The following is a 22298-nucleotide window of genomic DNA, read 5'->3' as shown; positions in this document are numbered from 1 at the left end:
CTCTCTCTCTCTCTCTCTCTCTCTCTCTCTCTCTCTCTCTCTCTCTCTCTCTCTCTCTCTCTCTCATCATTTATCACCCAACAAAAGCTTTTCTCATGTGTCTCGACAGGCAGGAATCCGTCTGGATGCTATAAGTGTGTTATTTTAAGATTTCGACCAAATATATGTTGTTCATTTTTTTCTACCGAAGAAGAAAAAGGGTGAAAGAATAAGAGTACTATTGTTCTCGCGAAATCTAAAAAAGTTTCTAGTTTTCCTAGTTTTCCTCCTTCTCTAGTTTTCCGCAAGGTGTAACACTAGGCAAATCAGTTGCTTTGGCTTACTCAGCGAATTGATTTAAAAGTCAAGACTGTTGTGCAATTATTACCTACAATAATACACTTTTACATTTTTAGAGTGGACATTTTCATTAACCAGAGTATTATTTCGACACCTATCTGACGGAAACAATTTTCTCATGTTATCATATAAGAGCAACTCGTTCACAACTCGTGTTTGTTACAATGTGTCATTTCCGTGATAAGGTAACTAATGATGGCAACTTGACGTATTTTTTATTTGTTTATTTTAAATTAGACAAAAAGCGAAGCTGTTTTCAATAAAAATGGCTATTTGCTTATTAAACGCGTTCTATATCCTATGAAATACTTGTCTCTCTTTCTCTCTCTTTCTCTTGTCGTATTTCCAATAGCGAATTTGACCGATGTAAAAAGAATTATTGTGCCGCTCGCGTATTTTATTGGTGGCTTTTCGATCGACATGCTCGTGCGAGCGTATGATTCGAGGTGCGCACGCATTCGTCGGGCCAGTGCGTAATTTCGGCCGATAAAAATATTACGCAAGTCGAAGGTCGTTCCGTGAAGCGGCGACGACGACTGTAGCAGCGACGAGATATCGTCGACCCGTTTCGCGTAATCTGCTCCGCAATCGTTATCACTTCGCGAGACTGCTCTTTCCCTCTCTTTTCATTTTTCCTCTCATTCTCTCTCTCTCTCTCTCTCTCTCTCTCATTCTCTCGCGCCCAGATAATATCTTGTGACCTGCCCCAAACCCAACGAAATTAAAGCCTCGCGTATCGCTTATGTTATAACACATCTCGACTCATGTTTGATGAGTTCTTCCTTTGAGATTTATTACTTTTCGGCTCCACCGAATATAGCTGTATAAGCAATTTCGGAAAAATAAAGCCTCAATCTATTGCATTGTTTCCGAATCTTTTAAAACTTTTTTTAGAGTTTTTATAGCAATAAATCCCACACTATGCTTTTCGTCACGTTTCGTCACGTTTCAAAACATCAGATAGTGAGGAATGTAACAGTAACGAGCATATGTATATATCTTTATTGATAAAAGAGTCATGGCATTAAAGTAAAAGAAAGTTTGAGTTTGCCATATTGAGAGATTTATCGATCTAATTTCTGATTGCTTACATTTTGAAATTGTTATATTATGCTGTAATATTAATATTTTGTCTTATTTTTTCTATCTCGTATTATATTCTTACTTCATCTCGACTCATTATTAATTTTTGGAAAATAATACACATAAAATATTAGTTTTGTCGTAGATGTTTTTAAAATAAAATTATCTAAGAGAATATATTAATATATTTTTAAGTTTATATTTTTCAATTTTTAAGTGTCTGTCTACATCCCTAATTTAAATGGTGAATGTTCTCTCAACGGGATTTGCTGTTTTGGAAATCCCAAGAATGTTACATATTCTTTAAGGAAAAGGAAGAAAATAAAAAGAAGAATACAATTTGTCGGTTAATCATTAAGATCCTGACGTTTTATGTTTATTTCACAATAGTGATAATCGACCTTTCAAGAATAAGAAAGAAGTCTTAACATGTTAACATATTACTCATATACATAAAAAGGGAAAAAGTAACTATTTAAATTTATAAAATATTTCAGGTACAGTTTTGCTTTAGTCTTTTGCTTTTTTGTTAAAAATGAAAGTTTTATAGAAAGAATACCATTCAGACCTTTTTTAACCCTTTACCTGAGAAAAAGGGTTAAATTCAATGAAAATAACTGCACAAAGTTGTTTAACAATTCAATTTTCCGCTAGTTTTAGACTTTTATTTTTTGTTTGTTTTTTTTTTTCAAACAAACACACACACACACGCACCAATAAACACTGAAGATTTCGGAACTTTCACAAATCAAGTAATCTTGATTTAAATAAATTTTTGTATTTAATTGATTCGATAATACTCAACACATCAATTGCTATCGTACGCTGTAATTTAATGTGTTCTTTGATGCAATTCATTGCATTTCTATTTAACGGATGTTTTTATCCATATACAAATATCTTTTTATATATATCGGCCACTTTCTATATTAACTTTTTTCCCTAAAATGCTTTATTTCGGCAGAAATTTTTTACGCATAATTATAAATCGTAATTAAGTTTTGGTATTTTAAACATATCTAACACACTTGTTTGAAATCATAATTAAACACACATACACATTTTTTATATCTATCGTTACAATGTATTTCAAATTTGCGATAGTTTTTATGCTGCAGTGTCTTTTTTAGTTTTGAAAACCTATTTTGTAAACACGAAGAGCAAAGGAAATAATAGTTAAAATGTGTGATAAACATTTCTCGTCTGTTATTTGTAAATAGCAAAACTCGCTTTTGTTACTGTTTGTTAGATCATTATTTCATTTTTGTTCGTTTTTATCGTACAACACATTTTTTAAGCCTGTTGATCGGCTATAGGCTATACGATAGAAAGATCCGAGGCTTTCTCTGCCAAGGCTCTATTCTGGATTCTTAAAAAGTATATCGCATACGAAAAACTAGAGAAATGCTGTAGTATATGTAACGCATATTATAGTATTTCCCTAGTTTTTCGTATACGATATACTTTTCAAGAATAGGGGCCCTGCACACATTTGTCGTACGACAAAAACGCACAAATGAAATAGTACGACATTAAAATATCTAGTGATGTGGAGCCGTATGCTCCCTATTATTTATATTTTGAAATAATACCATTACTCGGCACTTCTAGCGGCCCGGAATATTTAGGGAAAAAAAATTGGATTTAAAATACTCTTCGCGCCGCATCGTTCGAATAATCAGTTGTAATTCGATTGTTATTGCAAAATTATAGTTATCTTTAAATGCGTCTCGCTCAAGTGTAGCCTTACCTCTCGAAGATATATCCTTCGATTATTGTAATTAAAGTATCGACACATTTTGCACGTCCGAAAACATTATATGTATCTTCGAATCGTGCAACCAAATTATAAGTACTGGTTTCGTGTAACGCGCGTCAGACGAAATAAATGGCAGATTACTTGTTTATACTATTCTTTGTACATATCAGCTTCTGTTAATCCGTGTTACATATTTTTTTATTAAAATCATTGGCATTACATTATCGAATGATCCGACATTGATTTCTGATCATGTTACAGCGCTCCCAAACAATAATAAAAAGAACATATAAAGTGAGAAGCGAGAAAAATAAAATAAATTTTTCAGGGAGCGCTATTTGAAATCATATCTAATTGGATGATGATACATTCAACGTTCTTTGTAAGAGAATTTGACCTTCACAGAGAATGCAAATTAATCGCACGTTAGTCGAGGTCGTCTCGGCAGTTTCCGCGAAAGTCATCATGTACTTCCTGCTCCGGTTAACGAATCCGGGTGAACGAGCGTCCCCTTGATTCGCCGAAATGTAATAGTGTTATCAGATAAAATCGTTATCGCGCGCGTAAAAAGTGTGCGTAGAGGAAGAAAACGCATAGGGGGAGAAGAACGGCAGAAATTATTTTATCGCGCTCCAGCGCGGGGTACTCGAGCGATAAGTCGGCCACGTAATCAGATAAAGTGAAATTACGGATCACCACCCGGTGCGAGTTACGAAAGTGCTCGGCATATAATAACATCGGTGCGACTGTTTCGATTTCGAACGGTTAAGGTGTTGCTTATATTTTTATTCCAGTTTGTCTATTATTATTTTAATAAAGCTTCTATTTAATCTATTTTTTGAATATTACGAATATTTCTAAAAAATTATTTTAATAACGTAATTAACCGTCGTTACTTATTGTCAGACTTTTAGAGGTGTCATATACAATTTAAAAATGCATAATATATTATGATTAATGTAACATATTATAAAGCATTTATAGGATTAAAACAGTATTGCGAATAATGTCACGTGACATTAATAACTGCAAAGATTGTATTAAAAATTGTATTAGTTTAAAACATTTTTTTTGAAAATTATCTTTTTTTAAAATAAATCTTTAAAATTTTTTCAAGATATAGCCGTAATAATCTTTGCTTGCTACTATCTTTTGCATTTTAATATCAACTTATCAGATGCACGTTAATATCAACTTGCAAAGTTCTTAAGAGATTGTCTTAGTATACCGATTGACTTTGTGTTTATATCTTTATGAACGAATGTTGCCAGAAATCTGGCCTGCGTAGCCGTAGAATCGATTGTCATACTGTTAAGACATGATTGAAATCACGGACAGTAGTCCCTGCGATGCGAGGAATTCGATATAGAAGGTAGAGGAGGATGAGGACGCGTAATGGCAAACGAGGAAGCGGGAAAGATAGGGAGTAGAACAAAGAGGAAAAGACAATTCCAGCTTTTAAATCACTTGAAGTGAATTCGAGTCAGCCATTCTTCTCTCTCTCTCTCTCTCTCTCTCTCTCTCTCTCTCTCTCTCTCTCTCTCTCTCTTCCCCTCCCGTCGCGCTTTTCTCTCTTCCTCTCGATCGCGAGAGTGCACGGAGAGAAAGACGGATTACTTCCGGCTGCGCTCCTCTCTCGGAACGTACAAGCTGCGAGAGCGGCTCGGCAAGTTAATCAGGAAATGAAGACGCTTCGATCGCCTCCCGGGGGAAAAGCAGCGTCTGTCGACCATAGGGTTAATCAGCGACTGCACGGGATTTAGCTCTATCTCTCTCTCCCTCATCCCCTTTTTCTCTTAGCAGTCTATGGCAGGAGAAAAAAAAGAAAACGAGTCCGGACACGCCCTGAAGATCGCCGGATGATGTCGTTAACCTGATATAGTCTCGAGAATGCTCTGATGATAGACGCCGTTCGTTTGTCGCCTCATTTTGTAAAACATGATGAGGATATTGTCTCTCTCTTTTTTACATAATTAATGCAGCCTTTCTGATAATTGACATTTTTTTGCTTCTTTAATCTACCCTTCACTACTGTGATCCATTCGTTCTAGACAGTAGAGTTAGTATAAAAAAAAAATGATTACATCGTGTAACATTTTGCGGGTGATACATGAATATCATTTATTTAAGTCTTCGGAGCTAAAGTTTGTAATAGAGTTACCGTCGTTGGATATCTGCAAGACCCATGTAATTTATGTTAATTAAAAGACACTAATTAATTTCAAGGAACCAAAATGGCATATCTCGTATAAAAAAAAAAGGGAAGAACTAAGTTTAATAATATTTTCCAAATTTGTTCTACATTTGAACCCACTCGATTATAAATCTTTGTTAAAAATGTTAATCTAATTTTTATTATAATATAAAAAAATTGAATTGTTTGACATTTTTGACAAAGAAATTTATTATATTGACTATTGAGTGAGTTTACCATCATCTCGAGAAGATTAATATGATAAAATTGATGTCTCTGCACCATAGTAATCGTTTATAAAATATTGTTACCGTTGTTATCCAAACCAAACATAATACTGAAACAATATCCAATACTCGTTACGACCATATCGGGAATATTATTATTGGAGAACATCCGCGCCGTTCGCCGCCGGCAACTACGGCGAAGACCTGACGGAATGGCCGTCAGCGCTTGTATTTAAATAGCTAATGGTTCGAGGAAGCGCGCGAGCTCATTGTGATTCAGGATATTGGCCCGCCAAGGAAGGAAGGAAGGACTCGCTTCCTGTCTGTATGCACCCTCCTGCGTACACCGCAGCTTGCTCGCTTCGTCGGCTCGCTCTTTCCCTCTCCTTTTTGTCTGCTCTACGAATTCCAGACGGTGCGATGGTGGTGTACCATCCGCGCGTCGTATCACTCTCCTATCGCCAAGAAGAATACACGATTTCTCTCCAGTCTCCTTCGGTCTCTACAAAACAACGCGTCGCGTCGCTTTGCCGTTTCTAGAAAGGATAAATATGTCCTATATTCGAGCATTGCGAAACTTTCCTCGTTCGTGCCGCGAATGACGTACTCTCGACGGTATTAAATTCACTTCCTGGAGAGAACTAGTATTAAGAACTTAATACTAGTTTGACGGGACGCACGGCGAATTATATTTACTATACTTATATAGAATTTTGTTATTTAATAATATTAAAAATTTTTTTAAATACTTGATACCACCAAGTACTCTTTACACATATTAACAAGGAACATCGCAAAGTGTCAAATTCTTTTATTTTAATGAATTTTGTATATATATATATATATATATATATATACGTATATATATAAAATATATACATATAGGTTACTAAATAGATGAATTTAGTTTTAAAGGTTGAAATCACCTCCCATGTGTAAAGCTGTTTTCAGTTTTTTAATTCATTTTATAATTCAAAAATTTCAAGCTATCAAAAAATGTTTTAAATCCACTTTAGACGATCTATAATTCGCGACTAAATTTTGAATTCTGTTTATAATTTTGCCTGTCGTGTAACATAGAAAACATTTGGAAAAGTAAAATTCACACATATACAAAATATATATCAGAATACATTTGCATTTAAGATATGTGACAACATTATGTAGATATGATGTAATTAAGTAGAATTTTATCTCGAATTTAGTTGCGAATTATAGACTGTCTAAAGTAGGCTTTATACAAAAGTTTTACAATAAAATTATTATTTATACAAATTTTCCAAAAAATTTTTTTGATAATTATTTTATTGACTTAAATCAATAGAGGTAATTTTATTGAAAAATCTTTGTGTGTGTATAAAACGTTTTTTAATATTTTGAATAGTTTCTGAGATATAACGAAAAAAGTTAAAAACTGCTTTATGCATATATGAGGGGTGACTTTATCTTTTAAAACCGTTTTTGGGCCACAACTGATATTTTTTAAATTCATCTATTTACATATATGTATATGTGTATAATATATAAGTATGTAACATATCTATTTACGTAACCTATATATATTTAATATTATGGCTGATTTATTTCATTAAAATCAGAATTCGACACTTAATTTACAATGTTCCCTTATAAGTAATTAAATGTAAACGAGTGATCCAAGATGTTTCCCCGAGATACACTCGTTTCTAGATTGTTTGTAATGATAACGCAAGATACGAACAACGAGATTGAGATTTGAAAGTCAATAGTTGTGACTTGCGAGATGAAAGTTGGCAGCGTAAAACTAAGAGCTGCATGGAGGCGAATGTGGAAAGTTGAAAATTGAAAGTTGGTGATTTATAATTGGTGGTGCATACGTAGGAAGTTTCATTCACAAATTTACAACATTGAATATATTATTTTATGTGTTAATTAATTTTTTAAGAGGACGGAGGTCTATTTAAAAAATTTTACAGTTTTTGAGTGAAATTTATTATAATTTATTGTATCCCTTGCTCCTCACATGACACTGTTTCAGCGCCACTATAGTGGCTTCCCATCCTATAATAAACCAAGAGGTTAAAATTCGCGTAGATATTTATATTCGATTATCCATTGGTGTTTATCTACGTCAGTAGTATCTTAATCTAGATAGCAGTGTAATTAAGCAACTTAATTCCGTAAAGCCGTCACACAATTTTTATAAAAAATAATATACAGCTCTCGAGTCATGAGAAAGTGAGAGACGCGATCAAGAGGGTGTCAATATCGGGGGCCGCGCGGGTCTCAGGTGCGCGCGACCGATTTAAAATTATCCCCGAATGCGTTCGCGAAACTGACCTACATCCGGACCCTCCCGCGGCCGTTCTTCGCTGCACGCTTAATTTCCCTCGCGCCGCCCTCGCCCCTCAGTCGCGGCGAAGAGAAGGAGGAGCTTACCCTCTCCGAACTTGATCTCTCTCTCTCTCTCTCTCTTCTTTTTTCCGGGCGTCATCTCTTTCCTCTGCTCACCGAAAAAAAAGCCCGTCGACTCCCGTGATTCTCCACGGCTGCTTTTTCTCGATACGTATCTCTATACGTAGTCTAACTCTCCTGGCTGCGCCTCTGTTCCACTCTTCTTACTCCACTAAGCAGCGCCACCGACCGTTGTCTTTACAACCTCCGCGAAGATTCCTTTTTTTATAGTCTCCAAGGGAAAGGCAATGTCGAGCACTCCGGCGCCTCTTGGATCTTTTTCTCTCCTCCTTGAAACCAAGAACTTCTTCCTGCGTCTTTGACCAAGAAGAGGGACGATGATCACCCTCGCTCGCCCTTTTCTCGGTCCACCCTTTTACCCCGTAACGGGTAACGGTCTCACGCCTCACGAATTTCCGCTCCGTCCGCTCGGGATGGATCGATTTCCCGCGGCATTTTCCACGCCGATCGGCCCGGAAGAGAGTGTGTCCACGTCCACGAGAATAGGAACGGGTACCGAGATGTGGAGGGAGTCGCGCCGGGGTCGGGGGACAGAGAGGGGCCAGAGGGGCTGAAGGACGACCTGCTGTAGGCGGTCGCAATAGGAAAACTGGGGTAGACTGTCCTTGCGCTCTCGGGTGGTTATTGGAACGTTGGCACGACGACGCTTACCTTCGTCTACCGGGTGTCCCGCTTATTATATATGAGCCCGTGCCGGCCGCTTACGATCTTGGCACGCACCATCAGCCATGAGAACGCGATGTGCAGTTCCACGGGGGAATAAACTAGATAATTACCGATGACACAACACGATTTCCATCGCATCCCTCGAGACTAAACACTATTCGATCGAAAAATAATATCATAGACGCGGTTTTAAAGTGACACAGCTATAAAGTTTTGAATTTTTAATTCTCGAATGGATCTCCAGAGTATCAGTGCAAAAGTAATGTATCTTGTGTGCGATAATTCCCGACAACAACTAAATTTTCGTCGTTTCTTTCTATGTATGAATCTTGCCCCGAGTTGGCCGAGTTTGTAACAGTTTTACCTCCAAACACCGAAATAAATTCGCATATTTAAGGATTAAGATTCACAGTTTAGCGTCGGAGAGATTTAAGTTTAAGTCTCGCAGCTTTCGGTTTCCACCCTACCTGTAAAAAAAAAAATCCTCTGAAAGAAACAGGGGAACGTTGAAACGTAAACTTTATGTTTGTACCTCGAGATGCGAGACGTGCGCCTACATTTCGACCGAACGGAACTCTCTTATTCACGCCTCTCGAATCATTGAAATTCGATACTCACGTGCGGAGGAAGCTGTAAAAACGAACGTTGTGGGTACGGAGGATATTCAAAATATGCTGTATGTGTACATATATAAACCTTATTAAGAATGTTCCAAGCAGCTGCATATCTCTCAGCGGCATCTTATTCTTCATTAATCCGCATTAATCCAAATTAAAATCTCTAGAAACTGAATCATTACGCGAAAGGTCGAGGTCTCAAATGAAATTCCCGCGAGAATATAATCTCTTCTTAGGAATGAAGGTATATAATATGATTGTTGCATTCTTAAGATAAGTCTGAGCACTACTTTTCTCAATTTAAAGAAAAATCGTCAGTATCTGTAAATCTCCCGACGTCACTGAATACAAAGTGTACTTGACCTCTTCAGTTTTAAGTCCAAAAGAATGGAACCAAGGATGTTTACAAATCTTTTAATGCAAGAGACAAATGTACTCTCTGCACAAGCTTCATTTATTATGCTCATTTTGACACAAAATGCGTGCGATTTTCATCACGCACGAGACCGTATAATGTATTTAGGAATGTATCACTGTCATGTAACGTACTTGGTGATGATAGCCGTAAAGGCAAGAAATATATCTTCACGGTTTTCTTATTAACGTGCAATATATCCTGTTCCACTCGGTCACTCAAATCACGAGGTGAACGTTCAATGATTGCTTCGATCGACATTGTGAGCCTGTAAGACATCTTCCTCGTATCGACTGTGGATCATTTTTGACGATCGAACACCCTATAGATCAATTGTTCTTGTTATGTACGCCGAGCGACTAATTAACAGTCCCTATTAGTATTATCTGCGTTTGAAAGGACACCTTGTAGAACGATCGATATCTCCCACAAGCATTAATTACCAACTAGTGGCTGCAATCACGAGTGGAAAATAATCAGCCGACGGACGCGCAATTAATTTCCAACGCGCATCAAATTTTATACGTCGACTGATCGATAGAGAAGTAATAATGCATCGAAATAAAACGAACGAAACAAATCGTTTCGGAGCAAGTTGTACGAATTGGCGCTTTTGTTTTTCACAACTGTTTCGATACATGCCGCGGGGCGCAAATTCGTTACGAAAGGATTTTTTTTTTAGTGAATCAACGCTGGAAAATTACAAGTGGCAATTCATTGGATGCATACTCATGATTTTGAGCGTTTTGCAAAATAAGATTTCACGTGCCGATGAATCGACAGAAAATACAAAATGTTGGAAAATTTTCCTCGCTATTTAGAAAAATTTTTTTATTAATTAAATTATAAATTAAAAATTCTCTAGAACACTTAGTATTGTAGATTTTGAGATTGTCAGCGTGTTGTCTTCTTTTCTCGATGTTTGCAGCACATAAAATCGTAAATTTATGATTTGTAAATTTATGACTTGCTCTCTCAATTTTATTCAAATATTGTTCAACTTTCGTTTGTAATTCGCAAGAAACCGAATGCAACGAGCGTAGTTTCGCAAATTGTATGTAGTCCCGCAATTATCCAAGAGAAAGTTTGTATGAAAATTAGCAAGAATTAACAACGCTCCGAAAGGTCTCACTACAACAGTATAAGAATGCCGTTCAATCTGTATTTATCGGGACTCGCGGTATTTTACCAATACTATTAAATGTCGAAAGAGAACAATGGTAAATCAATCCCTTGAGTTAAATTATAGCGTTTTGTAATTTTTAATAATAAGATTGAAAATAAGACCGTTTTTATGTGCAGAGTGCATTACCTAAATACGAGAAGTGTCACTTGACGATCAAAATTAGATGTTGAACTAATACGTATTTTTTAAATGAATTTATTTCAGAAATATGATTACGCGCGCCGTTATTATCGTACGTATGTTAATTTTAACTTTCGTATGTGTCAAAATGTAAATCGGTCCATTTCTGTGGTTAGTTTCAAAGTTCACTTTAACATATGTACTTAGTATCATAAATAATAAAGTGAAAATTTAATACATTTTCTTGAATTAAATATTTAAAAAATAATAACAAAGAGGGAACAAATTCCCGAGAAATAAATATTATAAATATAGTAAAATAGGCTAATGGGAATCAGTATTGTAATCTGATGTGCGCATATATTATAAATAGTAAACCTTATCACATTTAAACGATTACTTTTGGTTATATTTGATGTATTATTATTATAACGTCATCATATATTTCATGAATTTTTATAATGTAATCGTTTAAATACGACCAAGTTTATTTTTTACAATATATGCGCGCATATTACATCGCTGCTTTCCATTAGCCTATTTTATTTCTTGATATATTTAAATGTTTAACTTTATTGTTTTAATTAAATTAACGACATATATTGAGTAGAAGCAGTGTCGGCATATATAAATGATTAAAAATAAATGATATTGGATATAATTTGACTTATAAGTTTAATAGTTTTATGAATTGTGGATCGACGTTGGAGGTCTTGAAAAAAAAGGGGGGAGGGAGGGGGGAGGAACGGCAATCGATAACAACGATAGGTTGATTCTTTCGACACCCGTTAGATGGAACGCGGATAGACGAGAGCCGTGTGTGTCGTAGGTACGCGAACATAGTACGGTGCATAGAGGAAGAGCACTGAGCAGCGCGCGTCGCTGAATGCAGCAGCCCTGACCTACATAGTAGAGCGTGTTGTGGGCTAGGCGAACCTACGCTAGAGCCGCCTAGACTATTATAGCAACGAGGCGTAGGGTGTAGTCCTCCCCTCCCTCTCCGAGAGGCGCGTGACGGACAAACCGTGTAATCGCGCTCTCGCTTTTTGTTCGGTTTCTGAAGGATCCGATGCGATGCACGATGGGGAGAATAACGAGAGGGTGTAAAGGATCGTCGCGTCGGATGCATTCCGGTACCGGGTGATATGACTTGGGACGAGTTTTTGGTCGCGTTATAAAAGGAGAGATGGGAAGAATAAAAACGTGTATTAATTATGAAGGCATTGTTAAATAATGTAATTATCGCGTGAATGCGACATTAAAATATTCTTCCGTGGTGAAATATCTTTTCTTCGTGCAACCTCAATGCTTGGAGGAATAAATGGATAATTAACGTTTCAAATTTAGAGATTTCTGTAAGCTTTTACGATCAATTTTCTCAGGTTCTTCAATAATAACTTTATTGATCAATTTTGTCAGGTTCTTCAGTAATAACTTTATTGACGTCTATAATATGTCTGGAACGTTTATAATAATAATAATATCATGTACAAGAACATTTCGAAGGATTATTTGCATTTACGAAAAATGACAAGTGGAATTAACTCGGTTACTGTTCCATACTCGATTTCTGTGTGTGTGTGTGTGTGTTTGAGACGACTATTATTTTTATCACAGAAAAATATTATGTTTAACCATGGCCTACTGTCATAATTGTTTCCTACGTCACAACTGACCTGCTCATTTCGTATTCGTACGCACGTACGATGGACGGCTTGATGAGCAAAAAGAATCTAACGGCCGATGATACCACGATGAGCTCGTGTCCGCGTTATTATATCATCGTGCGGAGGCCGAGTACGGTGCCGCGACACGATTAACATTATGTAATACACGCGTTTTATACTGGGCGGCCGTTACGCGCGACTCGTGTTGCACAATGTAGCACGGTTCTCTGGTCTGCGGTAGCAATGAGAATACTATTTTCCAATGGAAACGACAACAAATCCCAGCATTCGTACTCTTCCGTGTTCACCAAGAAAACGACGCTGCATCGTCGTCGTCGTCGTCGTCGTCGTCGTTACCGTCGTCGTCGTTGTCGTTGTGATTGTCATGATTATCGTCGTGATCGTCATGTTCCCGATGTCCGTCCTTGACATCCTTCTGCATCCCTCCTCCGGTAATCCTCGTTTGTGCGCGAATTAACGGACCGGTAATTTGTGAACTGGCCAGTGACCTTTACAGCGAATTGTCGCAATTCTCGTTCACCAATGAACGGCGCAAGACTGACCAGGGATCATGGAATGCCCAGAGGTAGAAAAATAGGAACTCGGTCAAACAGGAGCGGAAAAGAGAGAGGCGGAGAAAAAAGAAAGTTCATCAAATATCGCGGAGCAACGCACATGGTCGAGGTTACGCAATTGAGAAATTAGATTCCTACGCTGTTATTTTACGTAACGAGTCCTTTGCGAGAAACAACGACTTCGGAGACATTGTGTTGCTCGATTAATTAAATTTGCCGATTAATCGAAATTTTCCGTCCGAACGGACGAAGATACACTTCTTTTGTGCCTAAGAGAGTAACGACTTCTCGCAGGAAGAGAAACAACGCTGATAACGATGATTGCACGTAACATTTAACCCTTTCCGAACAGATATCATTTTGTCTTGCATAAGCAACGCGATTGCTTTTCATTAAAATTATTCTGCTCTTCAACAAGTAAATATTGATGTTATTATAAACATTGGATATAAAATTGCATAAATTTATTTAATTCGAAAACGAGATGATATATATCATTTTTTTAATGGTCATCCTTTTATTGAGAAAAGATCATGCGTGTGAAAATATATTTCTTTGAGAAGAAGTAATTAATATAGAGATTCGATACGATATAGTTATAGATATCTTATCTATATATTTACACTTAATGAAGAGTAACTTTTATCGCTAAAATATAAGTATAAATATAAATATATGTCTTAAATTAAGTATTTTTGCTTAGGCTTCTAGAAAAACAATGTGAAAAAGTTATAGTAGAAGTTTAATGTATCTTTAATTCCTGTATAACTGCAGTTTGTCATAAACTATCTTTAGTTACAGAGAAAGTTTTAGAAAAGGGTTCTCTCCGTTGGGAATAGCTCTCTTTTCGAAGAAATAAATGTCAGAAAACGTTACTTAAAAAAAAAGGAAAGAAAACACCACAGAATGAGACAAAATTCAAGGGTTGCACTACGTGCTCCTTTCGCCCTTTTACCTGCTCGGAATTCTACCAGTCGGTACCGTTAGAGTGGGGCATTACGATCCTGCAGGAATGGATAACCCAGTTTCTTGCAATGCAACGTGTTCGTTTAACGGTACATCTCGGCGTGCAGGATCCCGATTTTACGCCCTAATGAGAGGGGAAGGGTTGGGTTGCCCACCCCCGTGAGAAAGAATTCACCCGACCATCGTGAATCCCTTTAAAATATATGCCTACTACGAGATCTTCCCTCTCGTCTTTTCCCTTGCTTTCGCCGCCTGGCCCCATCCCTACACCCTCGCATTCTTCTTCGATCCTTTCACCTTTCATTTCCTTTACGCAAGACACGTTAACATGGGTTTCATCGAAATGGTTGGATCTTTTTTTGAATATATAATGTTCAACGATGTCAATCCTAAAAGACACACCTCAGGGATTAACGGTTTTTTCCCATTTTTAATTTATAATATTTTTCTATTCTACCAGAGTTAAAAAGTGTGAGCTATTATTTTTAATGTTATAGAAGTGAGCCAAGTATGCAAACTTATATTCTTTTATCAATTCTCCGGAATTGACGATACGTCTGTTGGACTCATTCAATTATATTCTTTATATTACATTTGCAAATGTTAAATTACTGTTATTAAAATAAATTTTGTATTTACACACACACACACACACACACACACATTCTTTTTTTATAAGAGTTTGGTCAATTTGAAATTAATTAATGCTCTTTAGACAAACTGTGTTACTGATTTTCAGCTCGGGAGGGTTATTTATTTGAAAAAATGTTTTATTTTCTATATAAATAAAGTTGACATTTACCGATATTTCTCCGGAATTAAATTTCAAGCAAATTTGTGTGGGATTGTTGCCGAGAGAGAAACGTGATACATTTTACATTGAAAGTTAGATCGATGCAAAAGTTAAAAGTATCTACTTCTGGTTTCATTTTGCATTTTTTTTTTGTATCGTTTCGTTTTTCCGCCTCTGCTGCGGACGAAATGTTTAGCGTACCGCCGCCATTTATTATTGTCTGGTCTATTTGTGTGTCAGTTTCCATTTTTACCTAGGGGAAATGGGCGTATATTCGAACAATAAGTGCGTATACGCACTTTGTTGGAATATACGTTCGAATATACGTATAGATGGGTTCTTCAGGACAATGGAGAATGCTTACTCCTTGACAAGAGCAGCTATTCAGTTGTGAAAATGGGTCATTGCCGGCACACCGTCATTTCCTCCTTGAATGTGGAAAGAAAGTGTCACGGTGCGATAGCAATTCAGAAGTACAATGTAACTCATCCATTAACAAATCTTTCAAAAATTGTCAAAGCGTCATCCCTATATTACGTAATACAATAATATGGAAATATCTAAGCAAAATATGTAAAGGATTTTTCACACGGGGAAGAATTTATAATTTTCATATTAATATTGAGAGAGAGATAATTTTATTTTGTTAATATCTCCATACATCGATAACAGATTGTCAGTGAAATTTAACACAAATGTAATTGCACGTCTCCTGCTCTACTTCTCTCTCAAGTAAATGCGTAACGGAGGCACAGAACAAAGTAAATTGAATGTTACTGGAGATAAAATGAGTTAATTACTAAGAGATGAATTAAACGACGCCAGGAAGTTAATTGACAATTTAAATGTACTTAGCAGACTAAGCGTGAAGCAAGGGTAGGAATTAGAGGGAGAAAGAGAGAGAAGAGTGCCGACACAACCGAGCACAACTCGATAGCTCTTCGTGCGCGATAACCGAGCTTCTTTCGTGCGAAACGCTCACTTACACATATTGTATGCAATCACACGTATACATGTAAAACACACGCATGTTCCCGAGGCACTCTCGGTTTCGTCGGAGGTGGACGAAGTGGGTCGCTCACACAGCCACGCGCCGCTTGCCGTTTCCGCTATCGAAACTTCCGGCTTTGGCAATCCGTTAATGTGAGAGACGTTAAGCTAGCGCCACTATAATGGCTCCTCCTTCACATCGGTAAATTGTGCCAGCGTGTCAGATGAATTAATGTCGTGTTAATTAGCGTCGGATTTATCGATCAGCCAATTCGCCATTGTTTCGATGCATCAAAATGCCGTCATTCGACAATCACTACTGCTATTGTGTCGCTATTTTTATTTCCTGTTTTTTTCAGAGCTTTCTTTCTTTAATTCTATTCGTCACTTGAACTTTAAGATTAATTAAGACAAGAGGAAAAATACTTACCGGCACTCTGCTTTTTTTATATATACTATATGATATATTTACACATATAAATTATATCATATTAATTGAAATTATATCAATTGAAAGTGGAAACTTTGATATGTGTGTAACTAAAAGGTACATAAATTAAAATTTCTAATTTTTATTTTTAGTGCTTTTTTCACTATTACTGCAAATTTTTTATTACTAATCATAAAATACGAATTAGAAAAATTCGTATTTTATGATTAGTAATAAAAAATTTGTTTACAATTCGTCAATTTGTTTAAAATTCGTATATTAATGATTTTATTATCACACATGATTGAATTAAGAATTCAAATGTTCATCACAAGCGACGTACGATTTTGTATTATTTTATGTTTACCGATTTTATTCGTGAAATATTTGTTTTATTACGCAACTCTCTCTCTCTCTCTCTCAATTTAATGCAACACCTCTTTCCAACTCTAACAGAATTCTCGTAAACATCAAATTGACACTGCTTGTAAATCAACACGCTTGTAATGCTTTAATGACCTCGATTAGTATCGGATTGTATTCGTCGATATCGATCGCGCATCGTTGCAATAGAATGGCTTACTTTTGTTCTTGTGCCATCGTCATAACGATCGCGCTTCTTTCCGGCCATTATAATATCACTTAACGCATTTACGTTTTTTCCTTATCTGCTTTTATCGAAATACGTTCGTCACACGATCGATTTAAATTCTCTCAATTCTGTAATGTCACGTTATTTAATTTTCGATAGGTAACTTCATCGCGTATCAACTTTTATGTTCTTCTGATAAATAAATATTATATGTAAAATTTGAGCAGGAAAATTAAGAGTTTAAATAAATAACTCTAAATCCCTGATAAAAACCATGTATTTTTTTAAGCAATTACTCGACAGTTATATTAATTTTTCTTAATAACTAAGAAATAAAACTATTTAGAATCTCAATCAGGTTGTAACGCTTTGCCTGCAGTTATTACGCACAGAATATGTATGCAAAAACCCATTTATTGAATAAAAAGGACATTTACAATAAATGGACTACGCAATGTTTTAACTAATAATAATCTATTAATAATATTCTGATCAATAATTGGACACTCCCCCCCCCCCCAAAATATTGCTTCAGAGTCATTAAATAAAACTCTGTCAAGTTGTCCATTTCTTACATAGTATTGTTACAACCAATGAGAATGCAATAATATTAGGTAGTAACTGAATGAGTATCTATAAGGAAAACTGTATACATTTTTGCTAGGGATTTGAGCCTCCATATTCTAAATATTAAACCTTCATATACTAATTCTTTTTTTTATAATAATGCGTACAAAAATACTATAATATGTAAAGAAGCTAAATTTTGTGTTAAGTATTTTCAAAGACAACTTGTTTCTTAAAACGAGAGATTTATCTTATACACTCTTGTAAAATGATTCATTCGATTACGCACGAAAAGGATTGAGCGAATCTTGCGGATATAATAAAGAAGTTGCTTCATCAATATACAAAGCGATAAACGATCGCTAAAATTACGTAATGACATATGCCGTCGTCCGATAATTATGTGATTAAATGCGCGCCGACGATAGCATGCGGAAACGTGAAATGATCGATCCCGCTTTAATTGCGGTTTGCACTACATGCATTTACATGCACATTTTAATCATAGATACGCATAATCGGTGAGGGAAATAATGTTTTGTATCATTAGCTTTATGAAATGCTACATTATTAGTAACAGACAGAGAGACGGAGAGATACTATATGTTAATTATATTTTTGTAAAACCGATAAGAGACAAGGAATAAGTAAAAAAAGATGATAAAAATAGCATAAAATTAATAATGCAAGACAGCATTCAATGCTAATAAATATGTAATGTAATTTTCAATGGGTTATACTGATTTCATTGATGCAGAATATTTTATTATATAATCTGGAGTTGAATTAAAATCGTATTTTTTGAGAAGTAAATTTTAACAACGTTTTAGTAAATTTTTTAAAAAGATAAACACACACGTGACGGAATAAATAAGATATGATATAGAAGTCGATGTAACTAGAATGACATGATTTACGATTTTTTACGTCTTATACCTACATAGGAAGAAAGATAAATTACCTTTCTCTAAGATTTTTCTATATAAAAGAATTACAACTTTTACGCTCAATATATTTTTCATTTTCTTGCAAAAGAAAACACCACAGGCGAACACGAGACCATATAAGCACCTGCTGTGCTCGACCGTGTCGTTGTATGCGTTTCACACGCACTGCGAAACTATGACGGTTACGTTCTGTTAATACTAATGATAGTTGCTTCCGGCAAAGAATCGATATTATCAACTATATTTACAGGTTGCTTTATACGTAGCTTTTGATACTGTACAGTTGTTGTTTTTTAGACATATCCATCTGCGGAACATCGTTTAATTTAGGAATAGTGATTTTTACACTCCAACAGCAAGAAAATGATTTGGCGTTTTTTGAGCGAGTTTACACCGACCTGGGTTGGATTATTAATAGTAGAGCAAACGTCATTAATCAAATCTAGACCGATGCAAATCCGCTGAGGTCGAAAACGTTATCAGTCGTACTATTTTTCTTTATTGATCAGGCAGGAATCCGTATCCACGCTTTTTTACGTCTCTTTAATTTTTTTGGGGGGAAAATATCAAGTAAATCTAGATTGGGGTATACATAACGATTTTAAATACTAATATTTGAATTCATTGTAAAACAATCAATAATATGTAATTAATAAGATGATTAATAATATGATATTTAATAGAATAACTTTTAATTTGTAAAAACACCCCAGATAACGTAAAAAACAGTCAGGTAAGTCCTTTCCGGGTTAAAAGCGGGCGAATGTGAGCGAAAACACATGCATTTTCCGTCGGCGATCAATTAATAATCGTGTGTCGCTCGTAGGACTGAGATCAATCATAATATATCGTACTTCGGGGTCCGTCGTCTTCAGATCTTTTTGCGTGATTGCCGATGGCGAAAGACTGGCGAATCCGGATTTCAACAGGAATCTCGCGCGCGCGAGATAACGTGCAGGCTCGCCTCCTTTTTCGACGCGACGCGACGCAATGTGGACATGCATATCCTCACTCCTCGCCCGCGTCGCGCGTGTAGGTATAATACATGTTCATACGCACACCTACGTGCCTCTCACATGTAAAAGAGCCATCGCTTCTGCCGCGTGTCGGACGCACGTGATGTCATTTAGAAAGAGAGAGTGGTTACCGTTACGCAATGCCGGCCACGCCGCACCGGGACGTGCGTGTGCGTGCGTGTGCGTGCGCGAGAAAGTTGCGTGGCCCGGCCAAACGCTGACCTTACGTACTGCTTGCTGCTTACGCTGCTCCCATACATGTGTGTATGCACACACTTGAGAAACGTATACGGTCGTATGTGCATGCGAGCCCGATATAAACCCGTTTCGTCATTATTCGATGTAGGCTTAAAAAACTTTTGTTGATATTAGGAAATTAGCAATCGGTAAATTTTTTATTTTTTTATTGCTCTTGATTGTAACATTCTTTTTTAGCTTTTAGAATAAAATATCGTGCATAACTACAACGCATGTACACGGAGAGAATTTAAAATTTACCCTGAAAATATGATAGTTGTGGTATTATATAATATTTTAAAGATTTTGACGACGCGCACTTGAGTAAAATTAATCAAACTTATCTTATATTTTATTGTAGTTTTATTAATGAATGAAAGAGAGTTACATTAAAATTCTTCGAAATAAAATGTTGTCCCACGACTGTCATATTTTCAGGGTAAATTCTAAGAAAAAATTCTCTTCGTGTACTGTACTTGGAAGGCTTTGACATTTTTTTCTATTTTCCATATCAGTAACAAATGATGTAATGAAATAATTGTTATATAAATATATAACAAATGTTACTCAATGAAAAGAGTGTAAAATTTTTAAAAAAGATTCTCGCCTTCTAAAGGCTAAAGAATGTTAGGAAATAATATTTTACGGTCTTACAGAATAGTACCTAATCGTATACAATATATATAATATTATAAAAATCTATGGGAAATACATATAAATATATGAGATATAATTAGATTTTTCTGTACAACACTTTCTTCCCTCGTTTTAACGATAATTTCATGCTTAATTTTGATGGTCTCGTTATGGTAATTAAAGTTGCGCGCGGTGCATATAATTTAACCATCAGATCAGAATGATACTTGACGGGCGAGCGAAACGAGTCTTGGCCTTTTAGAAACTATGAAAACCAGGACGTGGTAATGGTGATTATGGTGAAACCTTGCCGACATGTCGATACACCGGAAGTTGGCTTCTGGTACGGGAGAAACGGGCAGGAAACATCGCGCAGAAGGTGAAAACGCTGTGAAAACTCGAGCTGATGCGAAGTGGTGCGACGATTCGAAACGCGCGCGCGGTCGATGCGGCTAGACGACCATCCTGCCTTCGTGGCATTCGAGGGCGAGTCAAGGCTAAGCAAGGTCGCATCACCCTTGCAAGTTTCCGGTAGGCGAGCGAGATTTATCTCCCGCTCGCAATTGTGCCGAGAGCGTCGCAAACATTTTGCTTCATCTCGGCAATCATCTATATCGTCAAGATAAAGCTGAATATTGAAGAAATGGAACGATATTTTGATACACAAGATCTATGGAAATAATCAGAGGCGTAGCGAGGGTTTGTTGCGCCCTTGGCAAGGAAATACAATATATTGGCGCCCCCATTCCCGAGAAAAATCTTTCCTGCGATAATTACAACAACTTTACTGCAGTATGGTATAGAGATGCAAGATAAAAAAATTCTCTTCTAATCTGTACATTTAAACATTAGTATATTTGAAAGCACAAATATTTTATTACTTTTAAAGTTACATAGGTTTGAAAAAAATAAAAATTTCACTTTTCTCGCTTTGACTACAACTAATTCATTAATTACATCGTCCAGATTAATTTGTGAGAACACTTTATGTTCAATTGATAAGATTCATCGAAGACCGGAGGTAATTTTTAATAATTTTTTAAGCTTGCTAAGCGTTTACAAGATGCCACGGTCACTGGTAAAAAACGCGCTTTACGGTCGTGGGTTTGGCGCCCCCACTGGGTGTACGCCCTTGGCATGGGACAGTTTCGCCAATCCCACGCTACGCCTCTGGAAATAATATTCTTGATTTTAAGAAACACGGCAATTAAAACTAAAAAGAGAGAAAAGGGACGATTTTTAAATACAATTTTAAATAACAGTTTATTTTTAAAAATTTAGCAAGATATAGATAAATATGAAAACAATTCTGTTGAAACCTTAAAAATGTAAATTTGATGGACTGTCAAAATTAAAAAGAACGATAAGAATCAAATAAGGCAAACGAGAGTATACGGTGCGATTAAAAAAAAACTTTTATCGATTTGTTGAAAAATCATGATGTCAAAACGTTTCGATTCTCTTTGGATTTTCAGCAATCATTTAAAAACTTCCAAAAATTCATCCTTAAATCCGTCAAATAGCGAATTCGATTGGATACACGCAGTGCGCACTGAATGTCTGTGAAGCTGCACCCCCCACCATCGAAAATCAAGTTCGGAATAGGTCAAAAATTTAGCGCTAATTCGTTATCAAGAGCGTCAAATAATTATGCACTCGATTGATGATGGTATCAAAATAATCCTTAGACATTCTAGTTTCGAAATATGTGCACACTGAATTTTGCGGTCTTCCGCGACGTTTCGATTATTTTGACTGACTTAAGAGTGAGCGCAAAATTCAGTGTGCACATATTTCGAAACTAGAATGTCTAAGGATTATT

The 22298-nt window shown here is 36.2% G+C and overlaps 1 protein-coding gene across 5 annotated transcripts in view; it reads left to right on the top strand.

Annotated features, from left to right (window-relative positions):
- Positions 1-22298, top strand: part of Eip74EF (Ecdysone-induced protein E74) — a 324734-nt gene that overhangs the window by 250327 nt on the left and 52109 nt on the right. The gene's annotated exons all lie outside the window — the stretch shown is intronic.

The sequence above is a fragment of the Trachymyrmex cornetzi genome, unplaced genomic scaffold (assembly GCF_001594075.2).
Source record: "Trachymyrmex cornetzi isolate Tcor2-1 unplaced genomic scaffold, Tcor1.1 scaffold33, whole genome shotgun sequence".
NCBI classification, from domain to species: domain Eukaryota; kingdom Metazoa; phylum Arthropoda; class Insecta; order Hymenoptera; family Formicidae; genus Trachymyrmex; species Trachymyrmex cornetzi.
Note: the sequence above shows the minus strand (reverse complement) of the source record. Positions and strands in the feature narration are given on the sequence as shown.